A 22,952-nucleotide genomic window follows, 5' to 3' on the forward strand; every position below is an offset into this window, starting at 1 on the left:
CCTATATTCCAAAACTGATGCTATGTTGTAAAATATCCTAACATTTAACAAATCTATATTTTTCATTACTGCAAATTATTTCATAAATATAATTCACACTATACAATCAAGATTAACATTGATTTTTAGCATTCAATTAAATACAATTTCAGCAATGCATGAACAAAAGCACTATAGTTTTGCTGATCTCAATTTTAAAACAGGTGCCAGTGAGATGGCATCATTCAGACCTGGAAATTTGTTTGCTTCCAAGGAAAGTTGCCACAATAATTCTTTATATTCAATTGAGGTTTCCCATGGGCCATCCCTTACATCCTTATCAACCATCTTCAATACAAAAAAGCTAAACTTTGCTTCCTGGCAGCTTAATTTATGCCTATATAGGGCATTATTTGTGCATTTTGTTTTAATTTCATAATAATGCTCATAAACTCTATTTTTTAGCTTTCTTTCCGACTTTTCCACATAAAATGCATCACAGTAGCCACACAATCCTAAATATACAATACCACTAGTGTCACAATTTGCAAAGTGTTTACTCTGAATCAGCCTGTCCCTACTAGGTATAAAAATAATTTCCTTTGTACAAATATATGGGCATTGGGAACACCTTCCACATTTATAAGTTCCTAATTTTCCTTCCCTAACTTTTTTCATTTCATGTTTACCTTCTAACATAGTCTTTAAACTTTTCCCACTTCTATATGTGCATTTGAAAGGTTCATCAAATATACATCTTAGGTCTGATATTTCACCAAACCTATTCCAGTCTTCCTCCAAAATTTTCTTAATTTTAGACACATTACCATTAAAGTCCACTACAAAGTTACCAAATCTTTCATCGTTGTTCTTATTGTTCTTTTTATAAGTTGTCTCACTCGAAACACCTCTTAAACCTAAAATAGGTTTAAATTTATCTTGTCTGGCTCTCTTAACCTCTTTCTCTGTCATTTCTATAAGTTCTTTGGGGTAACCTCTGTCCTCAAACATAGTGCTCAACTTGTCACATTCATCATCAAAATCACACTCTCTTGATGTCATACGGCTTCCTCACAAATTGCCCTTTTACTATACCTTTTTTCTGATGATAGGGGTGAGCACTATTTAAAAGCCAAATATGAGTTTGAGAATGTTTCCTTTCTAAAAATTTTTGAAAAAAATCCACCATCTCCTTTACCTATGGTGATATCCAAATAATTTAAAAAAAATTTGTCCATTTTGTAAGTGAACTTTAAAAAGTCAATAGATTCAGAGATATGTTCAAAAAATACCATAAATTCATCCTCTGAACCAATCCATAAAAAGGACATATAATCCAAAAACCACTTATAAAATTTCCAATATTGTGCATATTTTGAATTAATAATATATCTGTCTTCCCAAGCTGATAAAATAATATTAACATACGTAGGGGCACATCTTGCTACCATCGCGACACCCTGAATTTGTTTAAAAAACTCTCCTTCATAATGAATAAAATTATTATTTAGCACTAAATCCATCAAAGTTAAAATAAGATAAAATTCATTATTAGTAAAATTACCATATTTTATCAAAGCTTCTTCAAACCACATCATCCCTTGATCATGTGGTATGGATGAAAACAAGTCTACTATATCAATAGTTATAAAAATAATATTCTCATCATAAATATCTTGTGTTAGATTTCGCAACAAGTCCCAAGAATCTTTCACAATGCCCTGCCCTCCTAGTGATAAAGCCTTCAGTTTTACATCCAACCATTTAGCTAGGGGTGCGGTTACTGAGCCCTCTGAAGTAACATTGGGGTGTTTTCCGCATCTTTGTGAACCTTTGGAACCCCAAAAATGGTGGAAACCTTAGGTTTTTCCACGTGGAGGTATTTAAAAGTATCAACATCTATTGAGCCTTCCAATAATAAATCATTTAATACCACATATATTTTCCTATTACTTATATTAATTTCATTAATAGAAGCTCTAGCATACTTATCAGGGTTATCAAGAATTTCCATCATTTTAGCTTCATATAAAATGTTTTATAATATTTGTTGTTTTTAAATATTTTAGAGAGGTTGTTTAATTATTCTAATTAAGTAGATCAATTAGTCCTGCGAGTATATATACATATTGATGGGTGTGTTCAGGTATGCATTTGTCTCCATCTGATGAAGTCTATTGAAACGAAAATGCAGTGTGTGTTGAATTGCATTAATGTGCATGTTAAAAGTGGACTGAAGAGTCATTTGTCTAATAAAGTATATTGTTTAGTATTGGCGGACTGAAGAGTCTTTCGTATATGAAGTATATGGTGCTGCTGTTTTAAGGATTTTTGCCTCTTTTCAACTGTCTCAGATTTGCTTGTTATGTTTTACTTTCAAATAATTGTAGATTTCACTGGTAATATGACCATCAATGTGAAATTCTTCTATATATGAGTCTATTCTGTGATAGGCAATATTAATCTCATTGATGGAAATAGGTTCATAATTACCTGAAAAATGGAGAATGTCATACATTTTTTTAATATATTCTATACCGTCACATATAACTACCCCTCCCCCTTTATCCGGCTTCATCACCCTAATGTTTGTATCCATTTGTAATTCTCTTAATGTCTTCCCTTCTTCCTCCATCAAACTGCTTATGAATGTAGTTTTTTTAAACTTATTATACATCTGATATATCTCTCGTCACTATTTTCTCATATGTATCTACTGTAGGGTTACTAGGGGGGATATAGGTACTATTTTTCTTTATCGCTACATCAGTATTTCTATTGTTACTAGTATATATCCTTGGTTTATCTTTAAACAATATAGCTAAATTAATCTTTCTAACATTTTTTAACCTCACATAAACAATCAACTAGGTCAAAATGTGGATTCGGTATGTATTTCATACCCTTGGCCAATAAATTGAAATGTGTATGATGTATTTGTACACTTGAATAATTATAAATATTAAAATTGTTATATGTATGCATTTTATCCCTAACCACAATATTATCTTGCACATTATTATTGTGTGCACTATTGGCTACCACTATTTGTTCTTCCACCATTATTTCTGTTTGGTTCTTGTATTTGAATGATACTGCTGCTGAACTCTGTTTCGGTATGGTTGTCCTTGTAATTTCTTGTCCCTCTGAAAATGTGATTCATTGTTATAATAATGTGTATTGTCCTGGAGATTCCCTTCTATCTGTTTATTATTGTATGTGTTATTACTATACTTTCCTTTTCCACTGTACCAAGTATATAAGCTAAACCCTTCTTATATTGTTCCACATCCCTTGAAAATGTTTTGTGCTTTCTATCACAAATATTCTGTATCCATTTTTCAGCTATATGAAATTGTTTAGTATATAATCTTTCCCATTCTGAAAATAACAAATCATTAGTTATTTTAGTGTTTAAATTTTCAGTATCCTTTACTAATTTACAAAGTTTCTCATCATTGTGTTTAATTAGCAATCTCATAAAATTAAAACCACACTCGTTAAAAAATTGATTAAATTCAATAATACCATTAGCAGTCAATGTTAAGCCCATAGGTTGTTTAAAAAATCTCAACCCCATTGGGACTATTTTCATAGTAACACACTTGTGCAAATATGCATTATCAGCTTTTAATCCATTTATAGTTTTTTACCCAACAAATATATCATGTCTTTTAAACTTCCAACATTGTCCCTGTTTGAAGATATATTGTCTTGATTCTGTATCATATTATCAAAATTGCAATTAGTAGTTATAAATGTGTTAAACTGTATATCTTTACTTGTTGTACCAACTCTTTCTGAAATCTCAACAGAATGAGTATTGGAAAAAAACAGTACCTTTGTTATGTTGTGTTGTGCTACCAGTAACTGTAGAATAAGTTTTTAATGGTAGCACTCTCTTCGGCTTGGTGCCAGTTCGTTTGGCCTCTACGTCAGCATCATAAATGGAAAAATCAAAAGTGAAATTGGAAATATTGATTTTGCTACTATTCAATGGCTCGGTAATATCCAAAGCATTGACCGTATCCTTTGGACTACGCCTAATTCCTGAAGCTTGTCCGTTAAGAATAAAAAAAACTGTCATTATCAGTATCCTGCTTCCCATGATCCAAAGAAATGTCCCTACTGTCCATATTACTAATACTGCTGACCAGCATATTCTGCTCCGGTTGTTGAACATCTTGAGCAGTTTTGACATTCCTGGTTGAACCGATATTAGCATTATTAGTATTGTTACTGTTCGGTTCATTAGGTGAATTCATAGCAGTACAATTACTACGCGTAGTTTTGAACAATTCAAACAGTCTGCTAATTTCACCTTTTAGCAAAACAATCTCCCCACGTAACCTGGAAAGGTCCTCCTCCTCTTCTATGGTTGCTTTAGGTGAATTGACACAGATATCCATGGCTCTACAGCGACTACTGAATGAAGACAAAAAATGGAGCAACTGATGAAAAAACAGTCTCGGAATCACCAATAAGTATACGACCACCTCTAGTTCCGTATCAGGTATTATTATTTGTATGTAATGTTTTTGCATGGATACGACAGACTTGACCGGATAGCTGGTCCCGATATTCATGTAGGTATCGCTTAAAAAAAGCAAAAGCTTTTGGCGCCAATTTTTAAAATAAAAATTGAATTCAATGTTATTAATGTGTTCTGATGAAGCCTACTATGCTGTGGGTGAAAGCGCTTAACCTTTTAGAGTGAATACTCATGTGGTTTTATTTGTTATGGTGGAATAAACATTTTATACAGAACTAGAGGTGGTCGTACACTTATTGGTGATTCCGAAGCTGTTTTTTCATCAGAAACACATTTGTTATGAAAAGAATAACAAAAAGAAATAGCCTTAGAAATCCAGGAGGAGATGGTTTGCTTACAAACAGCCAAACCCAAAGTCCTGAAATGAAAAGAAAAAAAGCTGCTTAGATTTGTGAAAAACTAAACATCTGAGCTGTCTATGCAAATTGAAGGTGTGAAGAATCTTCTGACTGGCAGACCGAGGGGAAGGAAAAAAGGAAGGAAGATGAACAGACTGATGAAAGGACAACTCGCTGACCACCTTGGACATGAAAAAAGGAATAATATGAAGAGACACACTGTCTCTGTGGAAAACTGAAAAAGGAGGTATAGCCATAAGAGCCTGAAGTTCAGACACCCTTCTTGGCTACAGTAAGATCCAAAAGCAGAACAGTTTTCCTAGTACAATGGGCCATTTTTTATGGACAAACCTGAGGCCCCAAGGAGGAGGAATAGGTTTTCCAGGAGGCCTGATATAAAGGGTAACTTTAAGGAATTGTGTGACCTCAAACCTAAAGGCTAAAGGTGGATTTAAAGGCAGACAAGCAGAAATTGCTGACAGGTGAACTTTCACTAAAGACTATGCCAACTCAGCGTAGAGCAGATCACACAAATAAGAGAACCAAAGGAACCTCCATTGACAGATGATCCTGATGGTGAGAGAGGCACCAGGCAGAAAATCTTTTCCATTTGGGTATATATGGTTTCCTGGTACTGGGGTTCCTGGCCTTCTACAGAACCTGAAGCACGTCTTTAGAAAAGAGGTGCCAAAAAAGGACCAAAACTCTACAGCACACAGTATGATTTGAACAGTGGACAAGTGAGGGTGTATAAAAGACCCCTTGTCTTGTGTGAAAAGATTCACCCAGTGAGTTTACTTGTGGTGAATGAGAAAGAAGGGGGAACCAATGCTGAGTGAGCCAAAAGAGAATCACTAGAAACATTTTTGAAGAGTCCTGCCTGCTCTTTTGCAGAACTCATGGTAACAGAGGAAGTGGGGGAAAGTGTACACACATATCCCCCTCCAAGAAAAAGACAAGGCATCTACTTTCCAAACACGAGGACTTGGGACTCTGGAAAAGAACAGAAGACGTTGTCTGTTCAGAAAAGAGGAGAAAAGATCTTCCTGAGGAATACCCCACTGATTTGACAATGTCTAGGAACACATCTCTGTGAAGCATCCATTCGTCAACTTGTGCGCTGGACCTGCTCAAACATTTTGCCACTAGAATGTGCCTTGAGGGAATGTAAACTGCCTGAAGAGTCACCTGATACTAGACAGCTATATCCCAAACCTGAAGAGCTAGTCTGCAAAGAAGACAGGAACTCATGCCCTTCACCTGCTGACATACCACATCATTGTGGTATTGTCCGTGAAAGCTTTGAGGAGGGGACCGGGATGAAACAGATAATGAAAGGTTTGCAGTGCCAGAAGCAGAGCCCTCATCTCCTTTATGCTGATGTTGTCTGACCTCTGATGAGGAGGCCACAGACCCTGAACCTTTAGGGTGGCAGAGAATGCATCCCTTCCCCTGTCTGAGGCATTTATACAGAGCTACTGAGTGGGAAATGGAGTCTGAAAAGGAAGTCCCAGTTTGACAGAAAGCTAATGAATCCACCACTGAAGCTTGAGCTTGTGACAGGGAGTACCTTCACAAGGTGGACCCAGTTTTGCGTAAAATCTCACCAAGATGACACTGATATGTAGACTGTATTTTATATAGCATATATCATGGATAGTAGTAGGTTAAAAAATAAAAAAGATAGCTGGGTGGACAAGACCCAGGATAAAAAAAAGTGCCCAAAATTCTGGTAGGTGCACTGGTGCCAGGAATGAAAAAAAATGACAGTGTAGAACCTTCAGAAACATCCCTACAATGGAGCCAAATCAGGCCTAGGGTGAGGATAGCCCCCCAATTGTAGAAGGATGTACTAGTCCACAAAAATCACAAAAACTGATAGGCCAGAAAAGAGCCATAAAGAGTGGACTATTGATGATAAGAAAGAAATGATGAACTGTTACTATTATGCAAGAAGCTAAGAATTTTCAGACAGAAGATGCACAAAAACATTAAGAGAGAAATTAGAGGAAATAAAACTACTTGTACAAGAAAAACTGTCAGAAGCTTCAAATAAAAATGTGTGTTAATTAATACAACAGATTTGTGAAAAACATTACACAGACCAAGAAACCTTGGGCCATTTGGAAAAAGAAGCAACTGAGGAAGTGAGAAAATCTAAAGATTTTTGAAAAGTATAAAACAGAAATATGGACATAGGAAAGAAAGAGAGATTTTATATGGTGCAATATTTATGCAAAAGAAAAAAAAAATCAATACAAAAAAGCAGCCCCAAAGATATTCAAAGAGAAATAAATACAAGCAAAGACATCCAGATATGGAAAATTTCACAATAAAAAAAGTACAGTTTTGTACCTACCATAAATGTAGATGTTCGAGTGTTCACCCTGCTGCAGTCATCACACTTGGGTTATCCTGCCGTCAGGCGGTCCCGCAGTCGGCCCGAATTCCAAAGTCTTGGTCTGGCGTCGGTTGCTGTCGCTTCTTCCCTGACGTCAGTGCACCAGGGGTATATAAGAGGCATCCAACGCCATTTTCTTCAGTTTTTCTTGCCCCAGATGTCAGGTGCCCCCAATAGGTTAGCAAAATATATACATATATATACATATGGCTATATAAAAATCAAACAAAACCCTTAGGCACAAGCAAATACACCACAGAGGTAGTATAGTATAAAGTGGTAGAGATAAGTTCAGCTAGTTCAGAGGGGATGGAGGGAGGGTAACCTGGACTGCAGCAGGGTGAACACTCGAACATCTACATTTATGGTAGGTACAAAACTGTACTATGTTCATCGTGTTACCCTGCTGCAGTCATCACACTTGGGTTGAATCCCAAAGCTAAGGATGGGAGGTGGAGTCAAACAGGATTAGAAGAAGCTAGTAGGCCCTGCAAAACTGCAGTGGCAAAACCAGCTCTAGTCTTAGAGTATAGAGGTAAGTGATAGTGTTTGGTGAAGGTGTGCACTGAACTCTAAGTAGCAGCTTCCAGAATATCCTTGGTTGGCACTCCCCTGAGAAAGGCTGCTGATGTAGCTGTAGCCCTGGTGGAGTGGGACCTAATGTTAGCAGGTACTGGTTTCCCATGATGTGTGTAGCAGAAACGTATGCAATGGCCTATTCATTTTGAAATGGTCTGCTGAGATAGCTTTTCCTTGTGATCCTGTAGCATAGGCTACAAAAAGCTGGTCAGTTTTTCTGAAAGCCTTAGTTTTATCCAAGTAGTAACGTAATTGCCTGTGAATGTCCAAAGAGTGCAGGAGTCTTTCTCCTTTGTTCTGTGGATTTGGGAAGAAGGTGGGCAAGTGAATGGTTTGGTTTAGGGCCACACTGGATACCACCTTTGGCATAAAGGAAGGATTAGTTCGTAGAGAGACTCTGTCTTGATGAAAAATGATGAAAGGTTCCACTGTCATTAGTGCCTGTAGCTCTGAGACTCTTCAAGCTGAGGTTATTGCTAGTAGTAGGGCAGTTTTCCATGCAAGAAATTTTAAATCAGCTGAAAAAGCTAGTTCAAAGGGCGGCAGTGTAAGCTTTTCCAGAACAAAGTTGAGATCCCAAGTAGGTGTTGGAGATCTCCTTGGCAGTCTAAAGTTCTTAGCCCCTCTGAGGAACTGTCTTAGGAGTGGATGTGAAAATAAAGGAGGATACGTGCTGTAATGAGCTGAAATTGTTGAGGCGTGGATCTTAATAGATGAAAAAGGAAAGTCCTTTGTGTAACATCTCAGTTACATATTGTAGAATCTGAGGGATGTTTGGATCAAGGGAGTTTAGGCCTTTAGCCTGGTTCCAGGCGCAAAATCTTTTCCATTTGTCTGAATACGTTTTCCTGGTGCTGGGCCTCCTGGCCTCCAGAATGACATCCATAACAGCTTTGGATAAAGGTGTTGGCTGGTTGTTTAGGTAATTTGCCATGCAGCCAGGTTTAAAGTCTTGAGCTGGCTGTGTAGAATCTGATGGTCTCGCTGGGTGAGCAGGTGAGGAATTTGTGGCAAAATCCATGGTGGGCCGTGGGCCATGTTCCTTAAAAATGGGTACCAATGCTGGTGTGGCCAGTCTGCTGCAATGAGTATCATTTGTGGCCTCTCTAATCTGACTTTCAGCAGTACCTTTGCTAGAAGAGGCAGTGGAGGGAAGGCATACACTGTTAATGTTTTCCAACTGAATGAGAGGGCGTCCACTTTCCAAGCTAGTGGATGGAAGGTCCTTGTGCAAAAATTTTGAAGTTGGTGGTTTTGGGGGTTTGCAAACAGATCTATGTCTGGGCGTCCCCATTTTTGAACTATCATTGCAAATACTTGTGGATCTAGTTTCCATTCGTGTGGATCCATGATGTTTCTGCTTAGGTCGTCTGCCAATGTGTTTTTCTTACCTGGAAGGAATTGTGCTTGTAATTGAACCTGGTAAGACAGTGCAGTGTTCCACAAGGTCATTGCTTGCCTGCATAGAGGGTAGGAATGTGTGCCCCCTTGCTTATGTACCATATAACTGTGGTATTGTCAGTCTTTATTAGTAGTTGTCCTGGATGTAGAAGGTCCTTGAAAGCTGTTGGGGCATTCTGCACTGCTAGCATTTCTTTTTGATTGATATGCAGGTGTCTATGATCTGTAGTCCATTTGCCCTGAATGCACTGCCCTGCCATGTGTGCTCCCCAGGCATAGTCCGATGCATCTGTTGTCAGAGTTTGTCTGGCTGTGGGTAAGGTGAAAGGCTCCCCCTTGTTGAGGTGACATGCCTGAGCCCACCATGGAAACTCCTGTTGAAGGCAGGGAATTAGTGGTATCATTGTTTCAAAGCTGTGGCTGTGCTGAGTCCATACACTTTTCAGGTACCATTGTAATTTCCTCATATGCAGTTTTGCAAATGGTATTAGTAGTATGCAAGATGCCATGAGTCCCAAAGGCCTGCAGAATTTTTCTTGCAGGGAGTTGGGTCTTTGTTGCCATTATTTTGAAATATTGAAACAGCTGTCGTTGCTTGTCCAGCGTGAGATAAGCCATCTGGGCCGTTGTATTCAAGCTGGCACCCAGGAATATTATGTTTTGCGAGGGCACTAGTTTTGATTTCTTTTCGTTTACTGTGTATCCTGGGCAACTTAGAAGGTGTTTGACAAATGCCAGATGCTTTAAAAGAATGTCCTTGCTTTCTGCTTGAGGTATGGGTATATTTGAATTCCTCTTTGTCTGCAGTATGCAATTACTGATGCCAGGCATTTTGTGAAGACCCTGGGCGCAGTAGATAAGCTAAAGGGCAGTGCAGAGAATTGATAATGCGTTGAACCTGCAATGAAGCGGAGGTATCTTCTGCAATTTTGTCTGATAGGGACATGCAGGTATACCTCCTTGAGGTCCAAAGTGACTAGCCAAGCATTCTTGCCCAGCATGGGAAGAAGCTGCAGTAGTGTTAGCATCTTGAATTTTGGTACTTGCAGATAGGTGTTCAGAATTGAAAGATCCAGAATGGGTCTCCATGCTTTGTCCTTTCTTGGGACTAGGAAGAGTCTTGAGTAAAATTTATTTTATTTTATTTTACATTTGTTGACCGGGCTAGTCTAACTGGATACATGTCCATTTTCAGTAGAGGCCCGGGGAGAAAAGCTCCAAGCATAAGCAATAACAATGTAAAAAAAAAGGAAACAAGTGTAATAAAGTCATATAAGGTAACAGTACTATGGTAACATTGGTAAAAGGAGAAAAGTAAAATGGCATTAAAAAATATTGACTATAAACATTCAGGTAAAAGTTAAACTAAATATAAATAAAATCCTTGTCCTTGCTCCTGTGTAGGTACCTGTTGAATGGCTCTCATGTTCATGTGAGCTGTAATTTGTTTTTGTGCCTCTGCCCATTGATTTGGTGGCAGGTTTGGCATTCCTTTGATCCTTGGTAAGGTATGAAAGTGGAATCTGTATCCTTGAGAGACAATGTTTAGAACCCATTTGTCTTTTGTGATGATGTGCCAGTTGTCTGCAAAAATGCTAGTTTTCCTCCCAAGGGAATTGCCAGGAGAGATTTGCTTGGTAGTTTGAGGATAGAGTCATTGTGTTTGTCTTCTGCTAGCTTGGGGCCTGTCTTCTCCGCCTTTCTGGGTAGCAGAACCCCATTGGTGAGGTTTGTAAGGGCCCTGTGATTGGCCTCTGCCCCTTGGGCGTCTCTATTTGCCCCTCTGTGATCTGTCAGAAGCTGGAAAGGACCAGTTTTTTGTTGGCCAATTTTTGCTGAAACGAGGGTGTTGTACCTGCAAAAAACCTTGACCATTTGCATAGACTTTGCCTTATCCTCCATTTTCTTTAAAACCTCTTCTGCTTTGCCACCAAATAATACATCCTGTTGTAAAGGTGCATCCAATAATTTTGCTTTAACATGGTCAGGGAGGATTTGTTCTTTTAACCAAGCATGTCTACGTATATTAGGGCCAATAACAGCTGCTCTACAGGAAGCTTCCAATGAATCAAATCCGCATTGTAAAGTATGTTTGCCCCCCTGTTCAGCTGCATGTAACAGATCCTGCATTTCCTTGAATTCAGGCTGTTCTGAATGTGTGCTCATTTTTTGTTTTAACTGAGACATCAGGAATTGTTGATATTTCAACATGTGAAACTGGCAATTTAATGCTCTCATAGCCAGAGTTGCTGAGGTGTATATTTTCTTTCCCCATCTATCTAGGGCTCTGGAATCCCTTTCAGAGGGCACAGGATTTTTAGCCATAGAAGCTTTTGCTCCCTTAAGACCCTGGGAAATTGTTTCTGGGTCAGCTACAGGGCTTTATAAAGGGATTTGTGTGAGTCAGGTACTCTGTAGTATCTGTCTGGTTTGGCTGGAGCAGGAGGTAGAGAGTCTGGATTTAAACTAGACTCCAGGTAAACATCATCCACAATATCTAAAACAGGAGGGATAGCAAGAGGTCTGTGCTGGGGTAGTAAAAGGAACTCTCGGAGCCTTTTCTTAGAATTTGAGTAATCCTGGCCTTCCCAGTGGAAATGTTCCCTCATGGTATGTAACGTTTCCCCAAAGGAGTAATCTTCAGGGGGATATGCTGAGGGAAAAGAATCTTCAGCATCAGAATCCTCATAACGTGGAAAAGTGTAATCCTGTTCCTCAGAAGAATTTGAGGAGAGAGAAACCTGGTCAGGGGATGCATAATCCTCCTCTTGTCTTGGTCTTTTCTCAGGAGGGGGAAGGGAACCCCTGATGAGGGTAATCAAATCTTCAGCCATCTTAAGCATCTGTTTCTTAGGCATGGGGCCTTGAACTGTAGACTGATGTACAGTTTTCTTTGGTTTTAAAGGAGTTTTAAGTTTAGTATAAGATTTAATGGTGAGTGTAGTCGGTCTGAAGACACCTTCTGCAACCAAAGGTGTTTCCGTTGCACCGGTGTCTAGTTCTGCTCTGGTGTCGGTAGATGGCTGCGTCGGACTAGTAGGCTCTGCTTGGGAATCCGCAGCTGTCTGGGGTTCCAGTTCTGCGGTCGTCAGGGGCTGCGTAGGCGCCTCACTGAAAACCGGAGAACCGGCGACAGGCCCAACTGAAACCTCGGTGTCTGGCTTATTTCTAGGCTGCCTGTCCTTATCCTTGCATTTTTTATGAATGGCGGTCGTCGGCTGCTCCGACGGCATGATATAATTAAATTTCCTAAAAAAGTAATGCCGTGCAAAGTCAAAACGGCGTTTGATAGTTCGTTTATTAAACCTAGCGCAAAACCGACAACCTGTGACGTCGTGGTCTGGGCCTTGGCAAGGAATACAATAGGAATGGAAGTCCTTATGAGGTATTTGCTTCCCACAAGAAATGCAATTGTTAACTTTTTCTGACATCGGACTGAGGCAAGAAAATGTTCCCCAATGGGGTACTTAGCTTTAATGAAGACTTCGGACTGAAATTCAAATCGAAAATCTCAGGTGTCGGCCGACCGGCACTTGCGAAATGCTTCTGCTTCGGGCACCGCATGGCAAGAAAGACAGAAGAAAATGACATTGGATGCCTCTTATATACCCCTGGCGCACTGACATCAGGGAAGGAGCGACAGCAACCGATGCCGGACCAAGACTTTGGAATTCGGGCCGACTGCGGGACCGCCTGACGGCAGGATAACCCAAGTGTGATGACTGCAGCAGGGTAACACAAGGAACATCATAAGATCACAAAGAAAGAATGTAGAAAGTACAGTTGTGTACACTTACCATAAAAATGTAGACGCTTAAGTGTATTCACTGTTGCAGTCATTACATTTGGGTAATCTGCTGGCAGGTTGCCCATAGTTGGCCTGAATAACAAAGTCTTGGGTCCTGTGTCAGTTGCTGTCTCCTCTTCTAAGACATCAGGTCGTCAGGGGTATAAAACATGCAGCCAACGCCATTTTATTCAGTTTTTCTTGCCCCAGACATCAGGTGCCCCCCTGAATGAGAAGCAAAAAAAAAAAAAAAACCATATATATATATATATATATATATATATATATATATATATATATATAAATAAATAAACAGAAATATATAAAAATGCACTTTTAGCAACATAAACTTTACCTTCATTTAAAAGCAAATACACCACAAAGGCTTTAGAATATAGTGAAGGAAAGAAAGGTTATAGAAAAGGGGGATGGTGGGTGGGTAACCCGGACTGCAACAGTGAATACAATCGAACATCTACATTTATGGTAAGTGTACACAACTGTACTATGTTCTTCGTGTTTCACTGTTGCAGTCATTACATTTGGGTAGAATCCCAAAGCTATGGATGGGAGGATGGAACTAAATAGCATTAGAGCGGCTATAATGCGCTGCAGAAAGTACAGTTGTGTACACTTACCATAAATGTAGATGTTCCGAGTGTCTTCACTGTTGCAGTCATCACTGTAGGGTTCTTCCTGCCGGCAGGCAGTCTTCGGTCGGCCAGAATCCCAAAGTCTGGGTCCGGTGTCGGCTGTTCAGTCATGCTCCCTGACGTCAGAGCGCTAGGAGTACAAAGCTGCCAGCCGACGTCATGTTCTCCAGTTTTTCTTGCCCCAGATGTCAGGTGCCCAAAAATGAAGGCTAATAGTAAAACAAAAAAGTAACATACAACAAACCCCATAGCCTGAAGCAAATACACCTCAGAAGAAGGGTGAAGTAGGAAACCACACTAATGAAAATATAAGAGAGGTCAGGAGGGAGGGTAACCCAGACTGCAACAGTGAAGACACTCGAACATCGACATTTATGGTAAGTGTACACAACTGTACTATGTTCATCGTGTATCACTGTTGCAGTCATTACTGTAGGGTTGAATCCCAAAGCTGAGATAAAGGGTGGTGGTTATAGAGTAGAAGGGGCAGCTAGAAGGCCCTGCAAGACTGCAGAAGCAAAGCCTGCCCTAGACTTAGAGTAAAGAGGGAGATTGTAGTGCTTAGAGAAAGTATGCACTGAACTCCAAGTTGCAGCTTCCAAAATATCTTTGGTAGGTACTCCCCTGAGAAAGGCAGCTGAAGTAGCAGCAGCTCTGGTAGAGTGAGTCCTAATTTTTCCTGGGATTTGCTTTCCATGATGAGAGTAACAAAATCTGATTCCATGAGCAATCCATTTAGAAATGGTCTGTTTTGAAATAGCTTTGCCTTGGGAATTTGTTGCATAAGAAACAAACAGTTGCTCTGTTTTCCTGATATCCTTGGTTCTGTCCAGGTAAAAACGAAGTTACCTGTGTACATTCAAGGAAAGCAAGATCCTTTCCCCCTTATTTTGTGGATTAGTGAAAAAAGTTGGCAGGTGAACAGTTTGGTTTAAAGGCACTTTGGAAACCACTTTAGGCATGAAAGTAGGATTAGTCCTTAAAGACACCCTGTCTTGATGAAAAATAATATAAGGTTCCACAGCCATGAGTGCTTGTAACTCAGAGACTCTCCTGGCTGAAGTTAAAGCCAGCAGGATAGCTGTCTTCCATGATAAATACTTAATATCAGATGTGGCAGCAGGCTCAAAAGGAGGTAGAGTGAGTTTTTCCAGAACATAGTTGAGGTCCCAGGCAGGTATGGGTGGTGTCCTAGGGGGCCTTAAATTCTTTGCTCCTCTGAGATATTGTTTCAGAAGTGGATGGGAAAAGATTGGAGGATCTGTATTGTAATGTGCAGAGATAGCTGAGGCATGTATTTTTATGGAGGAGAAGGATAAACCCTTATGTAGCATGTCTGTCAGGTAAAGTAAAATCAGTGGGATGTTAGGAATGAGGGGATCTGAATCCTGAGCATGCATCCAGGTGCAAAATCTCTTCCATTTACCTGCATAAGATTTTCTAGTGCTAGGCTGTCTGGCTTCTAAGATGACATCCATGACCTGTTTGGGAAGAAAAGGATTAATCATAGAACCTGAATTCGCCAGGCTGAGAGTTTTGACATGAGAGTGCAGAACCTGGTCCTGGTGTTGGGACAAAAGATTTAGAGTAAGAGGTAAAATCCAAGGTGGCTCCTGGGATAGATTCATCAGTGTTGAGTACCAAAATTGACGAGGCCAATGTGGGGCCAGTAAAATCATCATCTTGGGCTTGTCCTGCTTGATCTTTAATAACACCCATGGAAGAAGAGGTAGTGGCGGAAAGGCATACCCCGGGAGGTTTCTCCAACTGAATGATAGTGCATCCACTTTCCATGCTAGTTTGTGAAATGTCCTTGTGCAAAAAATCTGTAACTGGTGGTTGAGGGGGGATGCAAATAGATCTATGTCCGGGCAGCCCCAGGCTTCTGTAATCATCTTGAATATTTGGGTGTCTAGCATCCACTCGTGTGGGTCTGACAGTTTCCTGCTCAGGCTGTCTGCCAGAATATTTCGTTTCCCTGGCAGAAACTGAGCTTGTAGATCCACTTTGCAAGCTAGAGCTGTGTTCCAAAGAGTCATGGCTAGTTTGCAAAGGGGTTAGGAGTGTGAACCCCCTTGCTTGTTTATGTACCACATAACTGTGGTGTTGTCTGTCCGTATCAGTAGTTGTCCTGGTTGTAGAAGATCCCTGAAAGCCAAGAGGGCATTCTGTACAGCTAACATCTCTTTTAAATTGATATGTAGGTGCTTCTGAGCCTCTGTACAAAAACCTTGCAGACCTTTTCCCTGCAAGTGGGCTCCCCATGTGTAATCCGAGGCGTCCGTGGTTAGCACTTGGCTGGCTGGAGGCAGACTGAAGGCTTTCCCTTTGTTGTGAAGACATGCCATGGTCCACCAATGGAATTCCTTTTGTAGACAAGGCAAGACAGCAATCTGTGTGTTTAGACTGTGGCAATGCTGGGACCATACGCTTTTTAGGTACCATTGTATTTTTCTCATATGCAGTCTTGCATTTGGTATGAGAAGGATGCAGGAGGTCATGTAACCCAAAGCCTGCAGGAATTTCCTTGCAGTTAGCTGAGTTATTGACACCAAGGTTTTGAAAGTTGAAGCCAGCTGCAGTTGTTTTTCGAATGTCAGGAATGCCATCTGGGTTGTTGTGTTTAGAAGAGCACCCAGAAAAGTTATCTGTTGTGTGGGTGTCAAATTTGACTTTTTTATGTTCACAGTGAATCCCAGGTAGTTGAGAAGATTTTGAACAAATTCCAGATGCTGGAGTAAGACATCCTTGCTGTCTGCTTGAATAAGGCAGTCGTCCAGATAAGGGTAAATTTGAATCTCCTTGAGAATAAGCTACTACTGGTGTTAGGCACTTGGTGAAGACCCTGGGCGCAGTAGACAAGCCAAAGGGCAGTGCAGAGAATTGGTAATGTTTCGATCCGGCCTTGAACCTGAGGTATTTTCTGCACTCCTGTCTGATTGGGATGTGTAGGTAAGCCTCCTTTAAATCCAATGTCACCATCCATGCATTTTTGCTCAACATTGGCAGGAGCTGCTGCAGAGTAAGCATCTTGAACTTTGGTATGTCCAGGAAAGTGTTTAAGACTGACAGATCCAGGATGGGTCTCCATGAATTTTGCTTTCTGGGAACTAGAAAGAGTCTTGAGTAAAAACCTTGGCCCGTCTCTGATTGTGGAACCAGTTCTATGGCCCTCATAGCCATGAGGGATCCCCCACCTGGTTTAATGCCTCTGACCATTGGTGTTTTGGTAGGTCTGGCCATCTGTTTGGTCTTGGCAAGGTATGAAAGTGGAATTTGTAACCTCTTGAAACTACATCCAGAACCCACTTGTCTTGGGTTATGTAAGTCCAATTTTGTTGAAAAAGAGAAAGTTTTCCTCCTAGAGGGGCTTCCAGGAGAGAGGTTCCTGGAGCCATGCAGGGGGAGTCATTGAGCCTGTTTTCTATAAGATTGAGGTCTGTCCTCTCCACCCCTGGGGGTGGAAGCACTCCACTGTCTAGATCTGTAAGAGGTCTGTGCTTGGGCCCTCCCTCTGGAGCACCTATATCTACCACTCTGAGGCCTGTCCATGCTGGGAAAGGACCAATTTTTAGTTGTCCAATTTCTGCTAAATCTTGGGGGCTGAACTTGTAAGAAATCCTTAACCGTTTGCATGGATTTTGCCTTATCCTCCATTTCCTTTATCACCTCTTCAGCCTTAGAACCAAACAAAACATTATGCTGAACAGGAGCATCCAGTAACTTTGCTTTCACTTGATCAGGTAAGTTTTGTTCCTTTAACCAAGCATGCCTTCTAATGACTGTGCCAGAGGCAGCCGCCCTGCAAGAAGCCTCCAAGGCAACAAAACCGCAGTGTAAACCATGCTTCCCCACTTTTTCAGTGGCATGCATCAAATCATGTAATTCCTTATTATCTGCACATGCAGTAATGGTACCCAGCTTTTGTTTCATAACAGACAGTAGAAACTGCTGATATTTTAGCATATGAAATTGACAATTTAAAGCCCTAATAGATAAAGTAGCAGAAGTGTACACTTTTTTGCCCCATCTCTCTAAAACTCTGGAATCCTTATCTGTCGGAATAGGGTTTTTAGCAGAAGCGGCCTTAACCCCCTTAGGACCCTGAGAAATGGTTTCTGGATCAGCAGTAGGATTTTTGTAAAGGAACTGGTGGGAGTCAGGGACCCTGTAATATCTGTCGGGCTTAGCAGGGGCTGGAGGAAAGGAGTCAGGAGTTAAATTGGCCTCAGAAAAGGCATCATCCACAATATCCAAAATAGGAGGAATAGCCAGGGGTCTATGTTGGGGAAGAAGAAGGAAATCCCTAAGCCTTCTCTTGGATTCCGAGTACTCCTGTCCTTCCCAGTGAAAATGTTCCCTCATGTCATGTAAAGTTTCCCCAAAAGAAAAATCCTCAGGGGGAGAAGCTGATGGAAAGGATTCCTCAGCATCAGAATCCTCATAAGGAGGGAAAGTATATTCCTGTTCAGAGGAAGACACTGAAGAAATAGATGCCTGATCAGAAGATTCATAATCCAATTCTTGCCTTGGCCTTTTGTCTGGAGGAGGATGTGAACCTCTAATCACGGTTAGTAAGTCCTCCACCATTTTAAGTAGCTGTTTCTGAGATTTGGGTCCCAGATCAGAGGAGGCCTGGGCTGGTGTCTTAGATTTAGAAGGAGTATTTGCCTTTGTCTTTGGCTTTGCCTTTATCAGAAGCTGTGTAGGCCTGAAAACCCCTCGGAAGCCGGTACCTGCACAGCGGCTCTGGACCCATCCGAGGGAGCACTGTCCGAAGGTCCTGCAGCTGGAGTGCTCAAAGGCCTAGTTGGCTCCTCATGGGAGTCCGTTTCGGCAATCGGTTCTGAAATGGCCGACAACAGGGGCTGCGAAAGTGCCTCACTGACGACGGCTGAACCTGTAGCTGGCTCTGCTTGTAAAACGTTGTCTGATTTGGACCTCGGAGGCATGTCCTTATCCTTGCGTCGTTTGTGAACTCCAGTAGTCGGAAGTGTGTCCGATGAAATTTTATAATTAAATCGCCTACCAAAGTAGTGAAAAGCAAAATCGTACCTTCACTTAATCGTACGTTGGTTAAATCTAGCACAAAACCGACAACTAGCTACGTTGTGTTCAGGGCCTAAACAATGAATACAGTAAGAATAGAATGGAAATCCTTATGAGGTATTTGCTTCCCACAAGAAATGCAATTATTAACTTTTTCTGACATCGGACTGGAGCAAGAAAAAAGTTTCCCCAATGGGGTACTTAGCTTTGAGAAGAAGAAGTAAGTCTTTGGATTGAAGCATGAAAAAATATCAGGAGTCAGCTGACCGGCACTTACGAACTGCTTACACCGCACGGCAAGAAAGACTGGAGAACATGGCGTCGGCTGGCAGCTTTGTACTCCTAGCGCTCTGTCAGGGAGCATGACTGAACAGCCGATGCCGGACCCAGACTTTGGGATTCTGGCCGACCGAGGACTGCCTGCCGGCAGGAAGAACCCTACAGTGATGACTGCAACAGTGAAACACGATGAACATTTGCAGTGGCAAAGCCTGCCCTGGATTTGGAGAAGAGAGGCAAATGATAATGCTTTGTGAAGGTATGAACAGAGCTCCAAGTAGCAGCCTCTAGAATGTCTTTGGTTGGAACCCCTCTGAGAAAAGCTGCTGAGGTAGAGGCAACCCTGGTGGAATGTGACCTGATCCCCTTGGGCACGGGTTTACCATGGTGCAAGTAGCAGAAACTAATGCAGTGGCTTATCCACTCAGAAATAGTCTGCTTTGATATAGCCTTCCCCTCTGACCCTGCAGCAAATGCTACCAGTAGTTGCTCAGACTTCCTTAGAGATTTGGTCCTGTTTAAGTAGAATCTTAGTTGTCTGTGTACATCCAATGAATGCAGAATCCGCTCCTCCTTGTTCTGTGGATTTGGGTAAAATGTTGGCAGGTGAATTGTATGGTTAAGAGCCACACTGGATACCACCTTAGGCAGAAAAGAAGGATTGGTCCTGAGGGACACCCTGTCTGGGTAAAATGTAATAAAAGGCTCCACAGCCATGAGAGCCTGTACTTCTGAAACCCTTCTTGCTGAAGTGACTGCCAAAAGGAAAGCTGTTTTCCAAGACAGAAATTTTATATCTGCAGTAGCTGCTGGTTCAAAAGGAGGCAGGGTGAGTTTTTCCAGAACAAAGTTGAGGTCCCGTGCAGGAGTTGGTGATCTTCTGGGAGGCCTTAAATTTTTGGCCCCTCTAAGATACTGTTTAAGCAGAGGATGAGAAAAGAGGGGAGGCTCTGTGTTGTAATGAGCTGAGATGGCAGAGGCATGTATTTTTATTGAAGAAAAAGATAGGCCCTTGTCAAGCATCTCAGTCAAATATTGTAAAATCTGAGGAATATTGGGCTTTGTTGTGTCCATTCCTTGTGCTTGGTTCCAAGCACAGAATCTCTTCCATTTATCAGCATAAGACTTTATAGTACTAGGCCTTCTAGCTTCCAAAATGACATCCATCCCAGATTTACTGAGAGGTGTTGTTTGAATAATTAAGTGATCAGCCATGCTGCAAGGTTCAGAGTGTGGAGCTGAGTGTGCAGAATTTGATTGTTCTGCTGAGACAGTAGATGAGGTATATGAGGCAAGTACCAAGGAAGAAGTTGAGACATATTCCTTAGAATTGGGTACCAGTGCTGGCGAGGCCAGTCCGGAGCAACTAGGATCATTTTTGGTTTTTCGTGTCTGACTTTTAGTAAGACCTTGGAGAGAAGAGACAGAGGGGGAAAGGCATTGACTGATAGTTTTTTTTTCCAACTGAAGGATAGGGCATCCACTTTCCATGCTTTTCTGTGATAAGTTCTTGTGCAGAATTTGTCCAGCTGATAACTTTGGGGAGAGGCAACTAGATCTATGTCTGGGCTCCCCCATGTCTGTGTTAAAATGCTGAAGATTTGTGGATCCAGTTTTCATTTGTGTGGGTCCATAAGATTTCTGCTTAGGTTGTCTGCCAGAGTATTTTGTTTTCCTGGCAGGAATTGAGCTTGAAGATGTATTTGGTAAGTCAAAGCTGTGTTCCACAATGTCATGGCTAGTCTGCAAAGGGGGTAGGAATGTGTACCCCCCTGCTTGTTTATGTACCACATAACCGTGGTGTTGTCCGTCTTTATCAGTAGTTGTCCTGGATGAAGTAAGCCCTTGAAGGCTGTCAGAGCATTCTGAACAGCTAGCATCTCTTTCTGGTTGATATGCAGATGCATTTGTTTTGGGCTCCATTTGCCCTGAATGCATCTTCCCGCCAGGTGGGCCCCCCAAGCATAGTCTGATGCATCTGTAGTTAGGGTTTGGGTGGCAGGGGGTAGAGTAAATGACAGTCCCTTGTTTCGGTGACATGTCTCTGCCCACCAAAGAAACTCCTGCTGTAGGCAGGGAATGAGAGGAATCATTGTATTCAGACTGTGACAATGTTGACTCCATAAACTTTTTAGGTACCATTGTAGTTTCCTCATATGCAGTCTCACATATGGAATTAGTAGAATGCAGGATGCCATGAACCCCAAAGCCTGCAGAATTTGTCTTGCAGATAACTGGGTTTTTGTTGCCATTTGTTTGAAGTATGTTGTCAGTTGCCTTTGTTTGTCTGGCGTAAGGTAAGCCATCTGGGCAGTTGTATTCAAGCTTGCACCCAGGAATGTAATTATTTCAGAGGGTACCTGTTGGGATTTCTTTTCGTTTATTGTGTACCCTAGGCATGTTAGAAGCCTTTTTACAAATGCCAGATGTTGAAGAAGTGTGTCCTTGTCCTTTGCTTGAATGAGACAGTCATCCAGATAAGGATAAATTTGTATGCTTCTTTGTCTGCAGAATGCAATTACTGGTATCAGGCACTTTGTAAAGATCCTGGGAGCAGTAGATAAGCCAAAGGGCAGTGCAGAGAATTGGTAATGCAAAAAAAAACTGCCATGAAGCAGAGGTATCTTCTGCATGATTCCCTTATTGGCATATGCAGGTATGCCTCTTTTAAGTCTAGAGTCACTAACCAAGCGTTCCTGCCCAGCATAGGCAGTAGCTGTTGTAAAGTCAGCATTTTGAATTTTGGAATGTCCAGAAACGTGTTCAAAATCAATAAGTCCAGTATTGGACACCAGGCATTGTCTTTTCTGGGTACCAGGAAAAGTCTTGAATAAAAACCTTGTCTTTTTTCCTTTTCTGGTACTGGTTGAATAGCCCCCATATCCATGAGGGACATAACTTGTTTCTGAGCCTCTGCCCACTGATTGTGTGACAGATCTGGCCAACCGTTTGGAATTGGCAAAGTATGGATAAGAAATCTCTACCCCTGTGATACTATGTTTAATACCCACTTGTCCTGGGTAATTAACTGCCAAGTTTGAGCATGAAGTGCTAGTTTTCCCTCCCAAGGGGGCTGCCAAAAGATAAGTGCTTGGTGGAGGTAGAGGGAAGTCATTGAGATTGCTTACTGTAGGGTTGTGCTTTGTTTCCTCCAGATTTGGAGGTGGAGGCACCCCATTGCTTTGACCTGTAAGAACCCTGTGATTGGTATCTGGTACCTTTTGAGCGCCTGCATTTGCCTTGAGTGGCTCTGTTGGATATGGGAAAGGACCAATTTTTAGTACGCCAGTGCCTACTGAACCTGGGTGGCTGCACTTGCAAGAAATCTTTTACAGTTTGCATAGATTTAGCTTTGTCTTCCATTTTCTTTAAAACCTCTTCTGCCTTATTACCAAACAGAGTATCATGCTGTAAGGGGGCATCCAACAATTTTACTTTAACATGATCAGGCAGATTTTGCTCCTTGAGCCAGGAATGCCTTCTAATCACAGATCCAGTAACTGCAGCCCTGCAAGAAGCCTCCAAGGAATCAAAACCACATTGCAAAGTATGCTTTCCAACCTGTTCTGCTGAATGCAATAATTCCTGTAATTCCTTATTTTCCACACAATCAGAAATCATCATCATTTTCTGTTTCAGTAAGCCCATAACATGCTGTTGATATTTAAGCATATGAAACTGGAGTTTAAGGCCCTAACTGCCAAGGTTGCAGACGTATAAACCTTCTTTCCCCATCTATCCAGCGCCCTGGAATCTCTATCAGAGGGGGTAGGATTTTTGGTTCTAGAGGCCTTTACACCTTTGGGACCCTGTGAAATAGTCTCAGGATCAGCAACAGGATTTTTGAATAGAAATTTGTGGGAGTCAGGAACCCTGTAATATCTGTCTGGTTTACGAGGAGCCAGCGGTAGGGAATCAGGAGCCATGCTTGATT

The 22,952-nt window shown here is 41.4% G+C and overlaps 1 protein-coding gene across 2 annotated transcripts in view; it reads right to left on the reverse strand.

Annotated features, from left to right (window-relative positions):
- AGBL5 (AGBL carboxypeptidase 5) overlaps window positions 1-22,952 on the reverse strand; it is a 2,459,386-nt gene that overhangs the window by 959,282 nt on the left and 1,477,152 nt on the right. The window lies entirely within an intron of this gene.

This window comes from Protopterus annectens, chromosome 2.part1, assembly GCF_019279795.1.
Source record: "Protopterus annectens isolate FY-2018-M chromosome 2.part1, PAN1.0, whole genome shotgun sequence".
Classification (NCBI taxonomy): Eukaryota; Metazoa; Chordata; order Ceratodontiformes; family Protopteridae; genus Protopterus; species Protopterus annectens.